The sequence below is a fragment of the Chamaea fasciata genome, unplaced genomic scaffold (assembly GCF_029207755.1).
Source record: "Chamaea fasciata isolate MVZ Bird 193981 ecotype frontalis unplaced genomic scaffold, bChaFas1.0.hap1 SCAF_23, whole genome shotgun sequence".
In the NCBI taxonomy this organism is placed as follows: Eukaryota; Metazoa; Chordata; class Aves; order Passeriformes; family Sylviidae; genus Chamaea; species Chamaea fasciata.
This window is the reverse complement of record NW_027094108.1, coordinates 5368724-5388830: the sequence shown is the minus strand read 5'-3', so window position 1 is coordinate 5388830 and position 20107 is coordinate 5368724. Positions and strand designations below refer to the sequence as shown.

The window sequence follows — 20107 nt, the reverse complement described above, 5'->3', positions numbered from 1 at the left end:
GGATGTTGGATTAATTTGTCCCCCGTGGCTTTATCTGCTTTCTTTTTTTAATGCACCTTCATTTGCCCACCCTGCACGGCCATGAGTGCTGCTGTTTAGTTACACACAGCAGAAGGACCCTTCCTTTAGCTGGATCTACACCTGCTGACATCTCCCCTTGGCAAATCAGCTCCTTCGCCTGTTCTGACTTACAAAAATTCATTCTTGCCCAGGATTTGACAAAATAAGACCTTTTAGTGATGGAGCTTTTGGAAAACCAAGGACACTTTTCTAAGGGACTCTCCCTGATCTACACATGTTTCTTCCTTCAGCCCACTGCCCTGGAGATGCACCACCTCTGCAGCAAGTAGTCATCACAACCTTCTTCCAGGTGAATATGCACATATCTATTAATACAAGTTTGTATTATAATTGATCATTTGCTCAGTGACCTTTAGTTTCCTAGATCTTTATTTAGAAAACCTGGTATCGTGTTTACATGCCTTCTGGGACAGAAATTCAGACAGCTGGGTCCACTGAACACCTACCTTGGCTCTAGCCATGGTGAATTCCATATGCTCTGGAGATTTTCTGTCCAGTTTATCAGCTTGTTTTGAAACTTTCCCACTCAACTCCTTGGCACCAGGCAATTTCTTTGTCCCTGTTTTCCTGGGAGGCGGTGCTGCAAACTCCAGAGACAGGCATCACAGCTCTCCCAGTGATGGGTATAGGGTATCTCCCTGCGCAGGCAGCATCTGTGCTGGGATACCTAAAACCCCTCCCTTGAGAAACGAGCCACATCATCTCCTTGGACTGGCTGTGGGACCAGGTGCCATCCCACAGGGCAGGAACAGGTCTTTACCCAGTCTGGGGGACCAGGATACACCTCAGCAAATAAAAGGACAATTTCCAGGTGCAGATTTCAGCATCTCCCCTGCTCCAGAGGCCAGTCTGTTCATAAACCCTGTTCACCCCGTCCCAGCACGCAGCCTGAGATATTTCAGGGTGGTAAGGCAAGAGCACACCTTGCACATGGCTGACCCTGCAGACAAGTCTGGGTGTGCAAGGTGTGCCTGTGACCCATCACCTGCGGATTTCATAGCCCTCAGTGATCCAGGCAGGGAATTATCCAGGTGCAGCCTCTGCTCACACCTCTCTGTGGCTATTACCAGGGCAAAGTGAGTTTTTCCCATGCCAGGACCAACATGAGCCTGCAGAAAACCCTTCCTCTCCTTCCCCATGGACAGGGGTTTAGCACTGGCCCACCAGCTCCCTAGGAGTAGGGCAGGTGAAGCCAAATACTTTTACTAATCCCAGCTCCGAAGAGCTGCTCTCAGGTTACAGACGATGTGAATAGGATCTATGTTCCAGGGTGATCAGACTTCCTGGAATTTCTGCAGGACCCGTTATCTGTTCCTGTAACCATCTGCAGCTGAATGTGCTGCTATGGCCCAGGTCCAAAATGCCCCCAATCTCCTCAGCGCCCAGCCTGAGGGCTTTGAGTGAGGCACGGCTGGCAGCAGAAAAACAACCCTGCAGCTTCCCACATGGGTGTCCCGGCTGAACAGCCCAGAGCACCTCCGAAACCTGATCCCTGCAGCCTTCCAGGGCCCAGAGGAGAAGAGACAAAGAGCCCTCGGCCACCGGACGTGCCGGGTGACTCCCGGACTCAACCCAGCCACAACCTGACACTGACTGCGCCGATTCATTTAAGGTTGACTGGGCTCCGCAGCATCACTGAGAGCCTGCAGCACTCCTGAAATGTCCCTGAGCTGTCCTGTCCCTGGAGGAGTGTCTTAGATCAGGAGGAATCCTCACGTTGCAGTTCTGTCCTAGTAGGTCTGATGACGCCTTGGGATTTCATGAGGCGCCCCGGGCTGATAGTGGAAGCCTGTCCTTGGATGAAGGCAAAGGGAACTGCAGTGAGCAAACAGCTCCAGCCCTGTGAACCCAGACGAGGGATCTCTCTCCACACCCCTTGCAGAGGGTACTGCACTCTCCGCTGCAGTGCAGACTACAGTGTTTTCTCCCCATCACCACCAATGCTGGCTTCCTGAAAAAAACTCTTAGGGCTTGCAGGCATCACTGCAGGACTTGGGGAGCATTCAGGCTGCCCAAAAGGCAGCCTTCGAGCCTCTGAGTACCTCCCTCTTTCACAGCCACCTGCGTTACGGCAGCAGGGATGAGCAGAGGTGCTGTCTGTCACCCAGCTGTGCCTGTTAGGGACCGGCAGATGCAGTTCTGCCAGCTGAAGGACACCACTGCACACACACGAAAAATGCTCCACACAGCACCTGTGTCCAGCCTTGGGCCTGACTGGAATAGCAGCTCACAGGCAGGAGGATGGAGCTGAGCAGCCATGGTTCACAGCGTGACCTCACCCCTGCTCCCCACTGCAGTCACCAACACCAGCAGCACAGAACTTCTGATCCCAGCCTGGGGACGTGCTGTGTGTCCCTTCTGCCATCAGTCACCTCCATGAAGTTGCTGCTCCATCCCCTGCCCAGCTCATACCTGGCCATTCATAGTCTTGTAGTTGCTTCCCTACAAAAGACTCTGCTTGCCCATGAATTCACCTCTCTGCTTTTCAGCCTGAGACACTGCAGGCAGAAAGAACTGCCAGGGAACCATGGAGGAAACATCCCTTTTATCCCAATTTCCTCCATACTGCAGCCCTGACACCACATTTCTCCAGCCTTTCCAGCCACCATATACATGGTGACATACATCCCTGGTTTTTCCTCTGGGTATCCTTGGATCAGCCTAAGTAGTTGCCTGACCACGCAGCCAGCCTGTCCTCTCATGGAAAATGCTGCTCAGGGCTTCACACATCAATAGACAGCAATTGACCACAGGAAAAAATGACAGAAAATTCTGTGGACAGACAGTCACTTTGATCTGTGCTTCTTGCTCCTCTGCAAAGCATGCTCTTTGCCAGGCTTTGCAGGGGAGAAAACACTTTTGTGTGTGAGAAGCTGTGTCTGGCAATAGCAACCTCAGCAGCATGAGACATAAATCTGATGGCAGAGCATCCTTAGCCAGATGAAACCATCCTGCAGGGGCTCTGTCTGCTGCTCCTGGACAAAATCCCACAGAAGGAGATGGAAACATTTCATCAGAGCTTTCCAAGAAGAAAACAGGGGGTCCAGCTCCCCTACCAGCAAGCCCTGGTGCTTGCCGTAGATCCTGGTCACCTCAGTGTCTGAGCAGGGTTTCTAGGAGAGCACCATCCTCACCGCTGCAATCTGGCTCCCAGGGAGCGCTCTGTGTCCTGAGGAATGTGGCTCTTGAACTGAACTCCAAAGGCTTTTGCAAGCCTTTCAATCCCAAACACAGGGGCTGAGGAGGGGGTGAGTGCCCCCTGAGGAGCGGAGAGCAGTGGGGTGGGATTAGGGCTGGCACTGACGCCCTGCTCTCCGCAGCGGCATCCGAGCAGCACAGGGAGAGGTCAGGATTAGGGGAAATCCTTTGAGACCAAAGGGGAGTTAAGCAGCTCTCTCCTTGCACACACACACAGAGGGTACCCCCAAACCTCCTCCCTGGAAAAGGCCGTGCTGGGAGCAGAAGGCAAAGGGCAGCCTTTGTCCCTTTGATTCAAAGCAGAGAGCAATTAGGTGATGGACTTAGAGCCCAGGGAGCATCACTCCCTGCCTTCACAGGGATCTCTCTCTGTTTCTCTGCTTCCTTTCATTCTCCAGCCCTAAATCCAGCTGTGCTAGGCCTTTAATTGAATTAGCCCAGCACCTTTCACTGGAAACAACTTAAGATGGTTTCAATATAGTGATTGCTTTTTACAGCCCCGGGACAGGTTTGACAGCAACCACAGGGAGTGGTTTAACACAGAGAAATTCATCCTGGCTGCCTGTTACACCTAAAGTACAGTAGGTGCTCTTAAAAACCCAGCCTTGGCAGCCCTGTAGCAACCTGGAATCACAGGTCTCATAAAAAACACACCCATATTTTGTGAGAAGACAGAGCTTGAAGACAGGAATCCCAAATGGGCAACTCAGAGCCTCCAGTCTCTGCGACTCTGAGGACTTGATGGCTTACGTTTGCAACACTGAACATCATTTACAGGCTGCTTGGACACAATTTTGGACACCCTGGCACCCCTCAAGCTCGAGAGACGCAGGTGACCCAGGCAAGCACAGGGGGTAATGTAGTCCCTTGAGGGCTGGGAAGGTGCTGCTGTCCCCATACCCTCCTCCTTCCTTCCCCACTCCAGTGGCAGCTTCTCCATCCCTGTAGAGATGCAGGCACCAGCTGTTGCCAGGTCTTTGGGAAGGTGGTATCAAACCAGCCTCACACTGCCTGCTCCTCCTTGTTTCCTATATTCCCTGCCTGGCAGTGTTTATAATGAATGCACCACTACCTGTGATGGAGCCAGGGTGCTCACCCTGTGCCAGCAAGCAGCCTCACTCTGCTCAGATCCCAATCTCTGCTCAGTTTTGGCTGAGGATGGGAGTTTTCCCACTGTCTGGGAATGGCCACAGAGCCACTCCATGTCCATCTCCACTTTCAGGTCAGCTCTGAGTGGCCAGGAGCTCTGCAGGAGCAAAGGAAAATGCTCCAAATAGCTCACAAGAAGCAGTCTCATCTTCACTTCTACAAGTGTGATCAGAGATGTTATGACAGGGAGGACTGAGAAGACCCCCCCAGCCCAGTCCTTCCTTTTGTCTAGGTATGTGAGACACACATACCTGGAGCAGGGAGACAAAGGAAATAGAGAAGACATGGCAGATTTCAAGGGATTTCACTCTTATCCTGCCAAAACATTGTCTCCACACTTCCTCCGAGGCTGAGATACACAGTCCAACACCCATCCTGCCACGCAGGTGACAGCAGTGGCATCTCACCCTACTCCTCCCAGCACCTTGGACAGGCTTGGTGGTGTGTTTGGCTGGAGATTGAAGGCAAAGAATAGTAACGATGGAGGGCAGGCAGACAGATGTTCCTAAATGACAAAGCAACATTTGCAGGAGTGGAAGTGTGGCTGATGCACCTGAAAAGCCAAATATGATTTGAGCAGTCTGTCATGGTAGAGAGGCAGTTGACAGGCCAGAGGCATTATTGCTGTGTTTGTGTGTTTGTCACAGGAAGGTTATGGAATATATAAGAGCTCCATTTTATATAAAGACATGGCATAGTTCCACTGTTCCCCTGTGCACGTTCACAGCTGCAGGGAAATCTCACCCATGTAAGCAGAGAAGTCCATAGACACAACTTTCTTTCACTGTTGGACAGGCTAGAAAGATTTTTGCCTCCTGATGCTCCCAGAGTACTTTTTCCAATACCTACTGTGAAAAAAAAAAATTTTTAAAAAATCCAGGTCTCTTTTTGTTAAGTTGTGGAAATGCACTTAAAGTAAGTGTAAAGTAAAAACTATTATTACCTAGAAACTTCTCCAGAACCCCCGAGGGCACAAACTCAGGAGCTGAATTAAGCTATGGGACACACCCCTACCTAATGCCTTGGCTCCAGCCAACTTTCCTGCTGTCTCTCAGTTAATGCACACCTGAGTAATTACAGATGTTTTGGGCAAATTGCAGATTATGCCTCTAGCTGCAGTTTGTGATTTGCAAGGCACATGTGTAGAAGTAAAGATACCCAGGAAGAAGCAATTTGCAAATTATTTTACGTGGTTCATTATAGAAATGAATTTAAAAATGAAGGTTAGATGGGCCCTCTGGAGGTCTCCTGTCCAAGCCCCTTCTCAACACATGGCTGTACTTGTATTTAGATCTGATTGCTCAGAACGAGGCTTTGTCTGGAGTGCTGAAATTCTCCAGGGATGGAGGTTTTTGGTCACAGCCTCTCAGGGTCTCTTTCTAGTGCTTGACACTTTCAGGATGAAGACATTTTCCCTTACATCCCATCAGAGTTTCTCTCAGTGCAACATGTTCCCATGTTTCTCTGTGCACCTGAGCTGGCTTTTTTTCTTCTGCATAGGTGAGCAGGGTGGAGGCAGTGAGGTGAGCAGGGTGCAGGGTGAGGCAGGCAGGGTAGAGGCAGTGGGGTGACCAGGATCCAGGGTGAGCAGGATGCAGGGTGCAGGCAGAGAGGTGAGCAGGGTGCAGAGTGAACAGGGTGCAGGCAGCAGAGTGAGCAGGGTGCAGGCAGCAGAGTGAGCAGGGTGCAGGCAGCAGGATGAGCAGGGTGCAGGCAGCAGGGTGAGCAGGGTGCAGGCAGCAGGGTGAGCAGGGTGCAGGCAGCAGGGTGAGCAGGGTGCAGGGAATAGGGTGAGCAGGGTGCAGGCAGCAGGGTGAGCAGGGTGCAGGCAGCAGGGTGAGCAGGGTGCAGGCAGCAGGGTGAGCAGGGTGCAGGGAATAGGGTGAGCAGGGTGCAGGGAATAGGGTGAGCAGGGTGCAGGGAATAGGGTGAGCAGGGTGCAGGCAACAGGGTGAGCAGGGTGCAGGCAGCAGGATGAGCAGGGTACAGCAGCAGCCGCCAGGCAGTGGCAGGGGCCCAGCCCCGGGCAGCCCACAGCTGAGAGCTGTCAGGCAGCTGCCTGCCGGGGTGGGCTGGCCAGCCCCTCTGGCAGGGACATCAAGGGTGGAGGGTGGCAGGAGGACAATAGACTTTTTTGGACTGAGCAGGAAGGACCGTTTGGAGGAGAGTGGCTGAGCAGAGAACGACAGAGCCTGCTGGAGGAAGAGGGAGGCTTGCAAGGAGGAAGAGCCTGTGTTGTGCAGCGGAAGATGTATTACGGTGCGGGTGGAATCCAGGCTCTTCCCCACCAGTCTGGTAACCACAGGACACTTCCCATACGTGTTCAAGACAGGTCAACATGAGGCACTGAAACTTTTTCCTGCCATACCAGGCTTTGTTGTGCAGGGTGGGGTAACCCCGAAGAGCCTGGGGCTGGCCAGGGCAAAGGCTCCACAAATAACCTCAGAAACCAAGGAGGCAGCCAAAACGTGTAGTGTAATCACAGATAAACACATAATCTACTCAGGTTTCACTGGGGGGAAACCACAAACCACAAGCAGACAGGAGAAAAGAGGAACAACAAGCAAAAGGGAGAAAGGAAAATCCACTGGGAGAGACGAAAGCAAGTCAATAAAACACGAGGGCTGCTGCTCTTCTCCTGACCCTCTCCTCGGCTTCCCTGCCAGGGGAACTTCATCCTTGCAAATTTTGCAAGGAGGAGCTCAGAAACTGGCAGTATGAAGCCCACGCAGGATCTCCACCAAGAATCTGCCTCTGACAGACATCTCTGCTGAGGTGGATGGAGAAGTGCATGGAGATTTACTGCCGGGCACCCAGGGCAACAGAGATGGTGGCCGAGCTCTGCACTCCAGCAATAGGCTCTGCAGCTCACTCCAGTTCCAAAAAAACAAGGGTCTTGGAAATAGTGTGGAAATAGCCACACTGGTGGAGAGGATCAGCTCCCCCTGCAAATCAGAATTTCCACAGTAAGGAGCCAAAAGGATGCCATGAGCAGGACAGAGTGGAGACCACCACTCTCATCCAGGGAAAACTTTTCAGAGCACGTTGGACTGAAGATGTGCAGATGGTCTGGGGTATAAAAAAAAACAAAACCTGCAGGCATTTCCTCCTTTCCTGCCAGCACCTCCTGCCCAGCCCTGCACTGGTCTGCAGGAGCCGATTCACAGATGAGTGCAGGCACAGGAATGCAGTGGGAGTAGAGACTTCTTTGAAGATTCCAGCCACGGCATGGCCAGTGGGAATGCATAGCTGGAGAGGCTGAGCTGGGAGATAGCCACTGCTGTGAGATCTGCCATGAAATCAGTTCCTGGGAACGTTCTGCCAACCAGCCACGGTTTTCCCAGCAGGGGCAAACATCCACCAAAACAAAAGAAGATTTTGCTTTTCTTTCAGAGACATGGAAGTAAATGCAATGCAAGTAATACCTGCACACTGTGCTTCTGCCCCAGCCCTCCATGGCCTGGGTGAGCTTCAACAGGTCCTTTAGGGTGGATGCTCCTTCCTGTTGCTTTAGGGGGTTGCTTCCTCGAGAAGTCCTTCCCAGAAAAAGCAGCCTCTGGCACTAAACACCCCACTGCTCTTGGGCTTCCCTTAGCTCTTTCCATGGTGCAGAAGTCTTCAGGCTGCCAGCACGTTGCATTATCCCAACAGCAACACCCCAGTTGTCATAGTTCTGCTTTTTTCAATACCTGGCAATGTTACCAAAACACAGACACACTGGAGAGTTAGGCTTAGCTTTTTAGGGACCCACGTGAGAAAACAGGTGATAAGTAAAAGCACGTGAAGTTGCTGACTCTTTTGGCACTTGAGGACCAAGTATCTGTCCAGGTGTAAGCCATTCAGCTGCAGCCCAGACATCAGAGCTGGGGGCTCACAATAAAGCATCCTCTCCCCCTGGAAAGCCAGGCAGGGTCTGGTCCTACCCCTAGGTGCAGAGTCCTGTCCCTCTACTTGCCACTGTGGGATCCTTGAATCATAGAATAATAAAATACCCTGACTTGGAAAGGGCACGTAAGAATCATTGAGTCCAACTCCTGACCCTGCACAGAACACCCCCAAGAATCCCACCGTGTGCCTGACAGCAATGTCCAAATGCTCCTTGAGCTCTGGCAGGCTGGACTCTGGACTGCCCTTCCATCCAAATGCTCTGTCCCAGGTGCTCCAGAGGAAGCCAGAACATTCTCCATCTCCGGAAAATGGGTGGCCAGCATGGGAGTAAGTCATGTTCTCCTGGGATCCAGCTCCAGGTCTGCAGCAAGGCTGCTCAGACCCACTTGCTCTGCTGTGCTAACAGGTATACAAAAAAACCCCACCAGAATACACAAAATATTCCTGAGCCACCAGCCAAACATCCCTCCTGTTAAACGCATGACCTCTCTGCATTTCCAGCTTTCTGTAGAGACCACACATAATGCCCGTGGATAAATCTCCCCTCTCCGGTTTCCGTCTCCATGAGACCAAACTGCTGGCTCACACCTTCCCCTGCTCCTCACAGGGCATCGTGCCCTGAGGGGAAAAAAAACCACCTGCTGCTTTGCTTCCCTCCCAGGACAAGCACAGGGAGCACAGCCTGAACCCCCTCGTGTGCCTCTGCAGCCTGGGCAGTGCTCAGGGAGCTCCAGCATCCATGCTGAAGGATACTGTGAGCAACAGGACGGGAGGGAGGATGCTTGTGAAAGCAGAAGCAGTTCCTTTTCCCCTATCTCTGGAAAGACAGGGCTTGGGGAAGGCTTTCCCCGACATGTCCATAAGTGCAGGCTTCTTGTCCTTTTCCTGAAGGCTTCCTTGACCTCCAGCCCAGGTGTAATCATCTATGGGACAGAAGATCAGAGCGTGCAGCCAGAATCACCCCAGGTGGGTCTGGACCCCGTGGGAAATGGGAAATTTCTAAGGAAAGAGAATGTGGAAGGATGTCAGATACTGGAGTGGGTGGGTGGGTGCACCTGACCAGAAAACTGGGTGTACGGGGGAGAGTTGTGTGGGTGGATTAGGACCTGAGAGCTGAAAGGAGGAGAGTCAGAGGGAGCATGGGAGGGCCCAGCTGGCAAAGGGACAGAGGCTGCTGGTGGCCTGTGCAAACACAGTGGGAGCTGTTGGCAGAGAGGGGTCCTACCAGGGTCTGTGGCTGGAAAAGGGGCTGGCATGTCCTCAGTTCACAGGAGGGCAGGCAGCTCCCAGTCACACAGACAGCAGTACAGGATTGCATGGAAATATCTCCTGAACAAGGGGCGGGAGGCCAGGGAGAGCCCAGCTTCCTGTATTCATCACCTGCCTTAGCCAGGCTGACCAGAAATAGATGAAACACACCTTCAAATAACCAGGTTGAGTGTCCTCACAGCCTAAATCCTGAGCAGAGGGGCTGTAGAGACCATGAGTCAGCTCTGTATTAATAGCAAGACAGAAGTCAGGCAGGTGTCAGGGGCTAACAAGGGCACAACAGACACCGTGCTCCCCTGGGCTGGGAAACTATTATTGCTCCAAGGAGTTAATATTTCCCATGCTCCAGCATTCCCTACCTCCTTCCTTCCTGGGGGATCCTGCTCTCCCCAGCAACTCCTATCTGCTGCACCAGCTGGATGTGACTTCTCAAAGGAAGGGACCCAAGGCCACTGGCAGCATCCCAGGAAGTGGAATAGTTTGAGGAAGGTTGAGGAGCTAGCTCCTAAAACACACTAAGGCAGGGGAGCTTCCTAAACCCACACCCCCCCCAGTCTGCCCCGTCCATCTAGTGCATCCCACAGAGGATTTTGGCACGCTGTCCTGGAGGGCTGGGAAAGCCTTGACTCACACATGCTGCCCGGAGCAGACTCCCAGCTCGCTTTCACCTGTTTCTGATAAGCTCACTAATCCATCCCCATAATGATTCTTTATTAATGGATGCTGCTGTCTTCATTACATGCCTTAATTAGTGTTTTGTGAGCAAATTTAAAGGGATAAGAAGCATGTCACATTTTCCAGTGGGGGCTTTGCACACAGCTACCAAAATAACTCTGTCTGTGAAGCTGGAGTTCCTGTTTCACCCTGCCCATTAGCTGTCGTCACGAGAGCTGTTTCTGCCTAATCTGGCAAGCAGGCTGGGCAAGTTGAGCTGCTGCTCACTGCCCAGCCTCCCTGCCCCTCCTCCCTGGCTGGGCTCACTGAGCTCCCACCAGCCAAGATGAATTTCAGTCATGCACAGACTTGAAGAGAGATTTGTCACTGGGAATCAAAAAATCGTGGCAAAGCCTAGACCACTGCTGCCATGTTCACTGGACTGCTCTCCCCCAGCCTGCTGTCTGCCTGGGGATGGAGCTGGGGGCAGCTGGGGTTGCTGTGGCCCCTGCTGACTGATGCTGATCCAGCTGGTCACTGAGGCTTAAAGTCTGAGGAAGTTTCCTGAGATATCCCCAGCATCCTTGGAGAAATGGCAAAATCCCTCCGGAGTCCCTGGACCAGAGGTGGGAATGACCTGGGACGGCTCCAGCACGGAGCCCCATTACCAGCAGAGCAGCACTGGCCATCATCAGCATTTCTGGGCAGAAAGGGACTGGCAGGAGGCAGTTCCATGCGGGCAGTACCACCAGGATGGGATCCGAACCAGCCAGAACTCAGCTCCACCCAAGAGGGAAAAAAGCCAGAGCAGTTGGCTGATGTGACCAGGTGTGCTCCCCTGGCACAGGCTGTTCCACACCCACCATCCTACTGAAGCCAGCACAGTCCTGACCCCCTTGGGCACTGTAGGCGCAGCTCGTGCTCCTCACACAGCTGAGACCACAAGCAGGGACAGAGCAGAGGTGCCTCCATCATCCTGACCTGTGTCCTGGGGCTGGCCACCAGCCCAACGTAGCACAGGATGTCTGGAGACCCACACCTTCACACAGCCCTGACCCATGTCTGCAAACCCTCTTAATCTGGATTCAGTGGGATGCCAGGCTTTAGTGTCAGAAATTTCCTGAATCTAATTTCATCTTTTTAAAATAAAAAAAAAAAAAACCCACAGAATTTTTGCTTGCCATTTGTACCTGAGTTGTTTGCAGTAACAGTTTGAGGCTCCCCCTGGCTTGTGCCTGATCCAAAGGTCCTTATGACAGAAAAAGGCAGAGCATCCTGCTCCTGAGGAAGCACTCTCCCATGATGCAAGCAGGGATCCTGGGTCTGGTGCATACCAACCCTGGATGCATTACAGGTGGGATCATCTTCCCAGGTGTGCAGTGGTTCCCCCTGCATTAACCCCTCGACATTCCTGCCAACACATTTCAGTTCCCATTAGGGCTTTTCCCACTTTCCCCGAGAGTGAAATGAACCAAGACTTGCCCCTTCGTCATGGTTCTGAGGAGAATTTAATTCCAGGGTTCAAAGCTCCTCCATCCCTTCCCAGATAAAAGGGCGATCAGGGGAAGGGGATGAGCTGGTTAATAAAAGCCAAAGAAAAAACAGAACTGAGGAGCCGCGCCTATAGAGCAAAACCCAGCAGGAGAGAAGCAGCTTTTCTCCAGGCAAGCCTTTCCCCAGTTAATAATTACAAGCCAAGCCCACCAGTTCCAACCCACTGCTCCACAAGAAAAGGCAATTAATTTAAGACTAATAGGATTTTAAATTCAAAATAATCCGAAGCGGGTTTGTGTGGCGGGCTGTGAATGCGCCGGAGACCCAGCCAGCAGCAGGCAGGATTTGGCAGAGCAGACGGAGGAATTAAGGGCCAGGAGATGAAATCTCATGTCCTGCAGCCCCTGGGCTGGTTGTGGCAAGTCCCCTTTCAGAGGGCAGCCCGGTGGGGACTCTCCTCAGTGGGAGGATGACAAGGAGTTGTCTCACTGAGCTCGTGCTGGTGGCAGGGACCAGGCACAAAGAGGAGCCACGAGCCCATGCTGAGCCCAGACCACCTCTGGCATTGGGAACAAGGGACTCCAAACCCATCCCCAGCAGAGACACCTGTGCTTTGGCCCAGGGACCATGACCACCTCCTGCCTCCTCCCAGCAGGGTCTCCGTGAGGGTGTAGCTATGCCCCAGCCATCCTTATTCTGACTTGGCATGGACTGAGTGGCCAAGAGGAGTCAAAGTAGGCTTTGGGCTCTTCAGAGACTTGCTGCTCAGCCTACCTGCCAGAGCAGCTGGGTAGCTGGGTACTGTGACCAGCACCACTCTAGGTGTGCTCCCCTGGCACAGGCTGTTCCACACCCACCATCCTACTGAAGCCAGCACAGTCCCCCTGTCCCCCTTGGGCACTGTAGGAGCAGCTCATGCTCCTCGCACAGCTGAGACCACAAGCAGGGACAGAGCAGAGGTGCCTCCATCATCTGACATGCTGTCAGCCCCTGCAGACACCTCATGGCTGGCTTTCCAACTCAGATGGGTTGGCACAAAATCTCCTACTAGTCTCTTTAGGACTCTCCAGCAGCGCCCAGCCAGACTGAGCTCAGAAAGGGGGAGAGATGCCAGCCTGTGTCTGAGGAGAGGGCTGGGAGGGCAGGAACAGGGGACTCATCTCTTGCGGGAGCTGCATGGTGATGGTGGGGAAGGGACGAGCACAGGGGCCCTGCCCTAATCCCCTCCTGGGCAGCCAGAGCTCTGCCAGCATGTCTTGGGAGATGCTGGAGATGAAATCCATGTGGAACCACACAGCCCCACATATGTGTCTAGAAACAAGACAGCAAGGTGCAATACTATGGGCAGTGCTGACAGGGGTCTGCAGCCTCACTGGCCAGAGCCATGAATGGGGTTTGACCCAACAGTTACTCCCTCTCCAGCACTACAACCCCAAAAGGTCTGGGATCTACCATTTTTTCAAGGAAAGACTCCTCTGAGTCTGACTGAAACAGTCTCTCCTGAAGTATTTTAGCACAAACACGTCACTTCACTCCAGAGCAGCTGGAGCTGTGGGCTCAGCCTCATTAGGAACTTGAATGTCGCAGCATGTCCAAACACCCTCTGGGTGAGTCTGGGCTTTGGCATCTGGTGTCACTGCAGCAATTCCCTGCTGTGTCTGAAGGGACTCTGGGGACACAAGGATCGTCCCGTGAATCTTTGGTGCCATCAGCCCTCATGGAAACATGTGCCACTGACAGTGCATTTTCAAGGCAGGAAAAGGGAGGCTACATTTAGGAATACACACCTGTTCCACAGATGTTTGAAGAGCATTTTAAGGAAGTCCGCACGCAGAAGGATTGGTATTAAGTCCTCACAAGATCCCGGGAAGCTCAGCCTGGTAAATAAAGGAGAGTTGGTGTCTGTGCAGTGTCCTTAATCAACCTCCATGCCCCTGGGCAGTGAAGAACCACAGGGCTGAACCACAGTGACCCTGTCCCCTAGCAGGTCCCTGAGGCAGCACTGTCCAGACTGGGGGCTGAGGTCACGTCTCACACACTGTATCCATCTCCAAGACAGACACCAGGCATGGAAAATGTTCAAGAGGAGGATGCAGAAGAGCTTCCCAGCACCAGAATGTTCCTTCTTCAACTTTTCCACAGTCACAGGCACCAAGCCTGCTCCTAACGTGGGTCGCACAGTACATTTCTCCCGGCCTTACTTTGAGAGATTATTTTTACCCAATAACCCACTTTCTCTAGGAAAACAAACCCCAAACACCATCCTAGGGACAATTCCAGCCTCAGCTATGAGAGCTGGCAGGGTTGCAAAGCATTCAATGGCAAGTCTTTCATTGTGGGAAACACTGAGTGACCTTTGTCTGCTGGGTGGAGTTTCTCCAGGCAAACAGGAGGGATTTATGGACCTGGCCAGAGGCCAGGGGAAAACTCCCATGAAATGTCTTTGTCACTAGCTTTGTCACTAGGAAGGACATGACCTATGGCACTGCCCTCACAGGCCAAGGGTCTGCATGAAGAAGGGGGCTTGTCCTGGACGATGATCCCGCATGAATGAGATGAAAAACCAGGGATGTTGCTGCCATTAAATGAGTTCTAGCTAGACATTTAGCCAGGAGACAGAGTGGAGAAGGTTGAGACCCCAAGCACACAAGACTGTGACTATGGAGGAAGATGAAGGTAGGCTGGTTTGACCCCACTACGAAAAGTTGCTTGTCCCTGCAAAGCTGATGAAGAAAGCTGCCCAGATAGTAGGGGATTAGGTCAGCAGACGAGAAGGAAGATTCTGAGCCCCTGAGGAACTGTCGAGGCTCCCCAAATTTTGCTGCATCCCCTCATGTTAAAACACCACTGGCAGAAGGAAAATGCAGTGGCTTGTGAGATGGCCAGAAAGTCACAGAGAAAAGGCCACATGATTCTAGTAGAGGAAGGAGAAGAAAGTCTTTGTTGCAGGTCTTGATTAGGAGGGAGTGGAGCATCATTCTACTGATCCAGCACCAATAGCCAGACAAGTGACCCCTGGTCTGGTTGGTTGTTGATGGGAAAACAATTAACTGTTGTTCGTCCTCTGCAGGAATGAAGTTTGTCCCATCTAGACATCATAAGAGATCCAAAGCCAAACAGGCACAGTGGGCAGAGGGTGGTGATCCTTTACAAGTCTGGCACTGGGCATGAAGAAAGTTTGGGGAAAACACAGATGCAATGGTTATTGGAGCAGGAGGAGGTGGACTCCCAGCCCAGGTGCAGAGACAGGCCAGAGTGTTATTAGAAAGCATCACCCAGCAGAGAACAGCAGGAGCTCTTTCGAGCTGTGGCTTCTGCCACTGCGGGGAAAACTAAAAGCCAGCAAGGAAAGGCAGAAAGAAAACACAGGGTGGTTCCAAGAGCCAAAGAAGCAGGAGCCTCATGGCTGGATGAGGAGAAGGCTGTTGGGATGTGAGGCAGAGCTGTGCTGCTGCTGCCTCGGGGTCAGCCAAGCCTCGGAGCCCATTCTCCTGGGTCAATAACCGTGATTGAGCTGGGGATGTTCAGAGGACCAGTGACAAATGCTGGCCACCGGCCATTCAAATAAACAGTAGGCAGCCAGTTGGCCACTGGCCACTCAAATAACCAGCCCCAAGCTAAAAAAATACAGTAAGCTAGTAAATTTAGTAACCTAAAGAGAAACATTCCACTACCAACCAGCATGCAAATAAGCCAGAAGGGGATATAGAGCTGACACAGTCCCCTGTTCGGCTTTTGATATTCAGTGGCCCTTATCCAACTGGCTGCCAGTTGGTTATTTGCATTGGAACAGGAAACAAATTTTTCTCCTATTTATACTGCTTACCTCAGGAATAAACTAATTACTGTTATAAAATCCCATTCCCACAGTGTCCAGCACACATCTGTAACCTCTGGAAGGGACAAATGCACGCAACTTGCCAGCTGGACTGTTCCATCAAAATGGCCAAATCCCAACTTGCTTTTTTGCTGGCTCTCCTGACTGGATGATGAAGCAAAGCCTTCCCTGCAAATACCCCTGCTGCATCAGCTGTTTACCTTGCTCATAAACAGATCACTGCTACAAAATTCTCTTCCAAAGCTGTCCAGCACACAGCGAGACAGCCTCAGGACAGAGAAGAGGAGCAGGGAGCATTCTGCTGTTGTTTCAATTCCTGTGGCCAAGGACAGGGCCAGCTGGCTGTTCCAAGTGTCCAGGCTATGGAGCAGCTGGAATGGAGGTGGTCTGGCCATGCCGAGATCCACACACAGGACTAGATGGAGTCTGACAGCAGGACAGCCCCACATCCCTGCCCGGGCTGCTGGGATGGTCTCCACTGGAGACGGTCTCTGACTGTGATGGCAGAGGGGCATTTCTGACCTCCAGCACTGCCAAAGGACTTCAAATCCCACCACAGTGGAAGCCATCCCATCCTCAGGTACATCTGCAAGTGTCACACAATGTGCTCTTGGCAGGCAGACCCTGCAGTGCCCAACACATTTCCTAGCGTGGAAATCCTACCCAGCACCTTCCCACCAGTTCACACACAAAAGGAAGAATCTACATCAACCACTGCCCTGTGCGCATGAAGGGACCCAACAGCCATGGCCATACCCAGAACCCCCAGCTGGGATGGGCCAAGCAATGCCCAGCAGGAAGAAACCAGGCATCCCAGGACACTGCAGTCTGGCCAACTCTCAGTGCTCATTTTGGAAGACTTGCTGTTTCCTTCAAGATCCAGCTCCTGGAATCAGGGGATTACCAAAGGAAGACTGAGTTCTTCCTCTTCATCAAATCCACAGAGACTTTTTTTACAGAAAGCCTCTGGCAGATGGCATCTACGGAGCACGTAGAGTGTTTCTTTGCTTTCATCTCATTTTTACAGCCAGACTTGCCAGGCCCTGACGCATGCACACATTGCAATCACATGCTAAAGCCACTTCACTCACTGCAAACTCCCTGCTGCCTTTGGCTCCCTTCCACATAGACCTTGGCAGAGAGAAGATGTGCTGTGGTTCTCCCTTGCCAGAGCACCACTCACCTGAGCCAGAAGACCCCCGGACCTCTACTGTGGTGCCATGCCATGGCCTTCCCTCTGCAGGTCTTTTCAGAGCTCCGCATGGATTTGGAGGCCAGGAAGAAATTATGGGTGATACTCAGTCCCCTGGCTGAGCTGTCTAGAGGTTCTGACACATGTGGCCACCAGGCACGGCCTGAAGAGCCGCTCCACAGGCCTGGGAACAAGTGTAATAAAATACAAGTGGCAGGGAGGCATGTTCACAAGGAATCCTGAACTCTGTCTTACTTGGGATGTACCTCATCTGGCATCCTCCATGCAAGCTTGTGAGGGCAGGCTACAGGAACAGACTAGCAAAGATTAGGTGAGAAGAGGAGGAAGGAGAAGGGGGAGATAAGGAACACAGTGCTAGCTAGATATTGCATCCACAGGCTTGTCTGCTGGGCTGTGAATGGAGCAGCCCTCCACCTGGTTACTGGGAGCTGGTGATTTCCTCCACTTTGGCATTTAAGTGCTTTGGCACTCTTTGCATGCCAGGCATGGCCAGGCAGAAGTGGCAACACTGATAGGGAGAATTATGATTTTGCCCAAAGTGTACACGGCTGCAAAGGGCACAGTGGGACTTTTTTTTTTTTTCTTTTTGTGAGGTTGGAGTAGTCCCTTCACCCATTTAGAAAACAGGTTTCTATTCATATATCTGGTGATGCCAGGAGGAGACACATCAGGAGAGATCACACTTGTGCAGAGCAGCCTTTTGATATCAGAGATAACAGTTTCTGAAAACATTCATCTTCTCTTTCTACTCACAACTGTGGGCTGTTTGCCATCCTCACTCTCTTCTGCTGTGTTTGTCTGTCTGCCTACATCGATTCTCCTGCTCCTATGGCCCACAGCATCAGCAGAAGGAGAATCAGAAAAACTTACCCAGTTTGGATGGATTTACCCAGTTATGACCCACACCAGTGAGCCTGGTCTGGATAAACCCCCCGCAGCACTCTGTGACTGTCACAACAATCCACAGTCATCCCAGCAAGGTGCCCTGGCAGTGATCCTCACAGTGGATATCAGATCCAGGAGAAGGCTTGAGCAACATGGTCCTGAAATTCCTGAGGAGGATTCATCTCAGGGGTTTCAGGACCCAGAGAGGGTCTTGGAGAGCAGCTCTAAGTGTTAAGGGCCTGGGTGAGAAGATGCTACATGGCCACAGTTCATCACCCAGTCCCTGCTGGAGATCCCATGAAAGTTGCTGGGCCATGACCCCTGTTCATCTGCCAGGCACCCAGACAGATGAAATGAGCTATAAAGAGACACAGACAGACAAATCCAGCCCAAACAGCTTGCTGAGCTGACCAGCAGGCCCTGGCAGAAAGCAAAGCTGACAGCAGCTGAAGGGTCTGTCCTGGTCTTCCTTGGAGCCTTTGGAATTCCAGAAGCTGGGATAGGAGAGCAGAGATCGTGGCTGCAGAGAAGGATTGCTCCTTGCAGTTAGGTAGAGTGCAAGGAAGGGCAATGGCAGCCTGAGTGGTGGGGTAAGAGCAAGAGCTGGACAAGAGAGGCAGGAGAACATGGACACATGGAATGGAGCCAGCTGAAAATGGACTGGATGGGAAAAAATGGAGATTTGTCATTGCAGGTGTAGGCAAGGCAGGTGGGATGGGTGCACACCTGGCCCTGCAGGAGGAAAGCAGTAGGTGAAGATGGTGCCAGGGTGGGTGATGGATCCAGTGATCCTCCTGGGTCACTTTCCCAGTTAGGTGCTTCCCTATTATCCCTCCTATCTCATGTCCACCATGATGTAGTTTCTGGTCATGAGCAGGGCTAGGTAAGAAGGGCAATTCCCATGACACAGGAGGCTGGAGGATCTCTGTCATGCATGCACCAGAACAGGAGGTTCCCTGTGCTGGCAGCAGCTTGGAAGCGCTGTGCTGCAAGTTTTGAGCTATTTGTGAGATGGCAAGCCCCACCCAACAGAAGACAAACCCCTCTCGCCACCTGCAAATCCCAAATCCAGACAACTTTCTTGGGGTCTGAGCAGAGACAGCATCTCCCCAGGGGGTGAAGTTCACCCCAGATGGAGAAAGAACCTCTGAGGCTGGGTGAAAGTTAGTGGTGCCCCCCAGGGATTTTTCCACTGGGCTTCCCACATCCAGAACCACAGCCAGCTTCTCCATGCAGCATCTCTTCACAATGATGCTCCTGGGAGAGAGCCCTGAGCATCCCCCAGGATTATTCATGAGAGTCATATGGACTCAGAGCTCAAGGCCCTCTCAGATAATCCTAAACAAAAGGATAGAAAGCTGGAATATTGGGCAGGGAGTTGCTTTTGGAAGATATCTCTTGTGATCAGGCCCATGGACAAGCTATACAATGGCCTTTCCTCCCCCCCTGCAAATGAGGAGGTGCACAAGAGCCTCTTCCCTCGGCACTCTGAAGACAAAGCAATGCCTACAGATCTGCCAAAAGACATTTTTGGAAAGGTCCTCGTGCAGCATTTTGGCAGAGGAAGAAGACCCAAATGGCTCTCAACAAGACGGAAATGAAAAGAGGAACTGGCGTGACCAGGACTAAAGGTGTGCAGAGGCACAGCTCAGTCTCAGGGACATCAGATCGCTCTGGAGCCAGTCCTGACCAAAGCAGAATGGAAACAGGTGTCCTCTGCACTGGCCATGGAAACACACCTGGTGAACAGGGCTGGGGAGTCCACGAGAGCATCCCTACTTTTGTGTTCCACAGCCACCACCGTGGAGATGGTGGAGTGTGTGACCTGGTCCCTTTCCACCCATGATCTCAGCCTTGTCTCACAGCTCCCCATCCACACACGGCGCAAGGACGCTGCCTCGCAAGTGTGTGACCTTCTCTTCAGGCTCACCCCACCACAGCAGCAACACCAGCACCAGCCCTTCGTCACCAACTCTACTTTGTTGGCCAAGCATCCAGTGTCTCCTCACACATATCTGGAGACAAGTCACCACCGTGTGGAACAGGCAGGGCCCAGGACAGAGAGGCACTCAGAGCAGATCAGATTTGAAATTGGGTTAATTGCGCCTTTCCATCATTTATTTAGCTTGGGATAGGTCCAAAACATATGAATGAAATCCCCCCATGCACACTACGCTGCTGACAAGCGGATATTGCATCTGGTTTGAATATGGCAAGTGGCTGCAGAGGCAGAGACAGTGGGGAGGTGCTTGAAATACAACACACGCTCCCAGCCCCCCCAGACCATGTGCCCTGCAGTTACATCATGCTGGAAGACCCCACCCTGCATCCCCAAACTTTCTCCAGCATCTTCACATGCCATCATCTCAGGCCACTGCCAACCTCACCCACGTCCCTGGTGCTGCTGAGGGGCTCATAACCCTGGCCAAAAGACAGGA

The 20107-nt window shown here is 52.3% G+C and overlaps 1 long non-coding RNA gene across 1 annotated transcript; it reads right to left on the bottom strand.

Annotated features, from left to right (window-relative positions):
• Positions 1-6365: 6365 nt before the first annotated feature.
• LOC136300646 (uncharacterized) lies at positions 6366-10168 on the bottom strand. The gene is made up of 3 exons (XR_010723721.1): positions 9945-10168; positions 9736-9809; positions 6366-9315 (listed from the first exon to the last, which is right to left on the bottom strand). It is a non-coding gene; the product is annotated as an uncharacterized lncRNA (long non-coding RNA).
• Positions 10169-20107: the final 9939 nt, after the last annotated feature.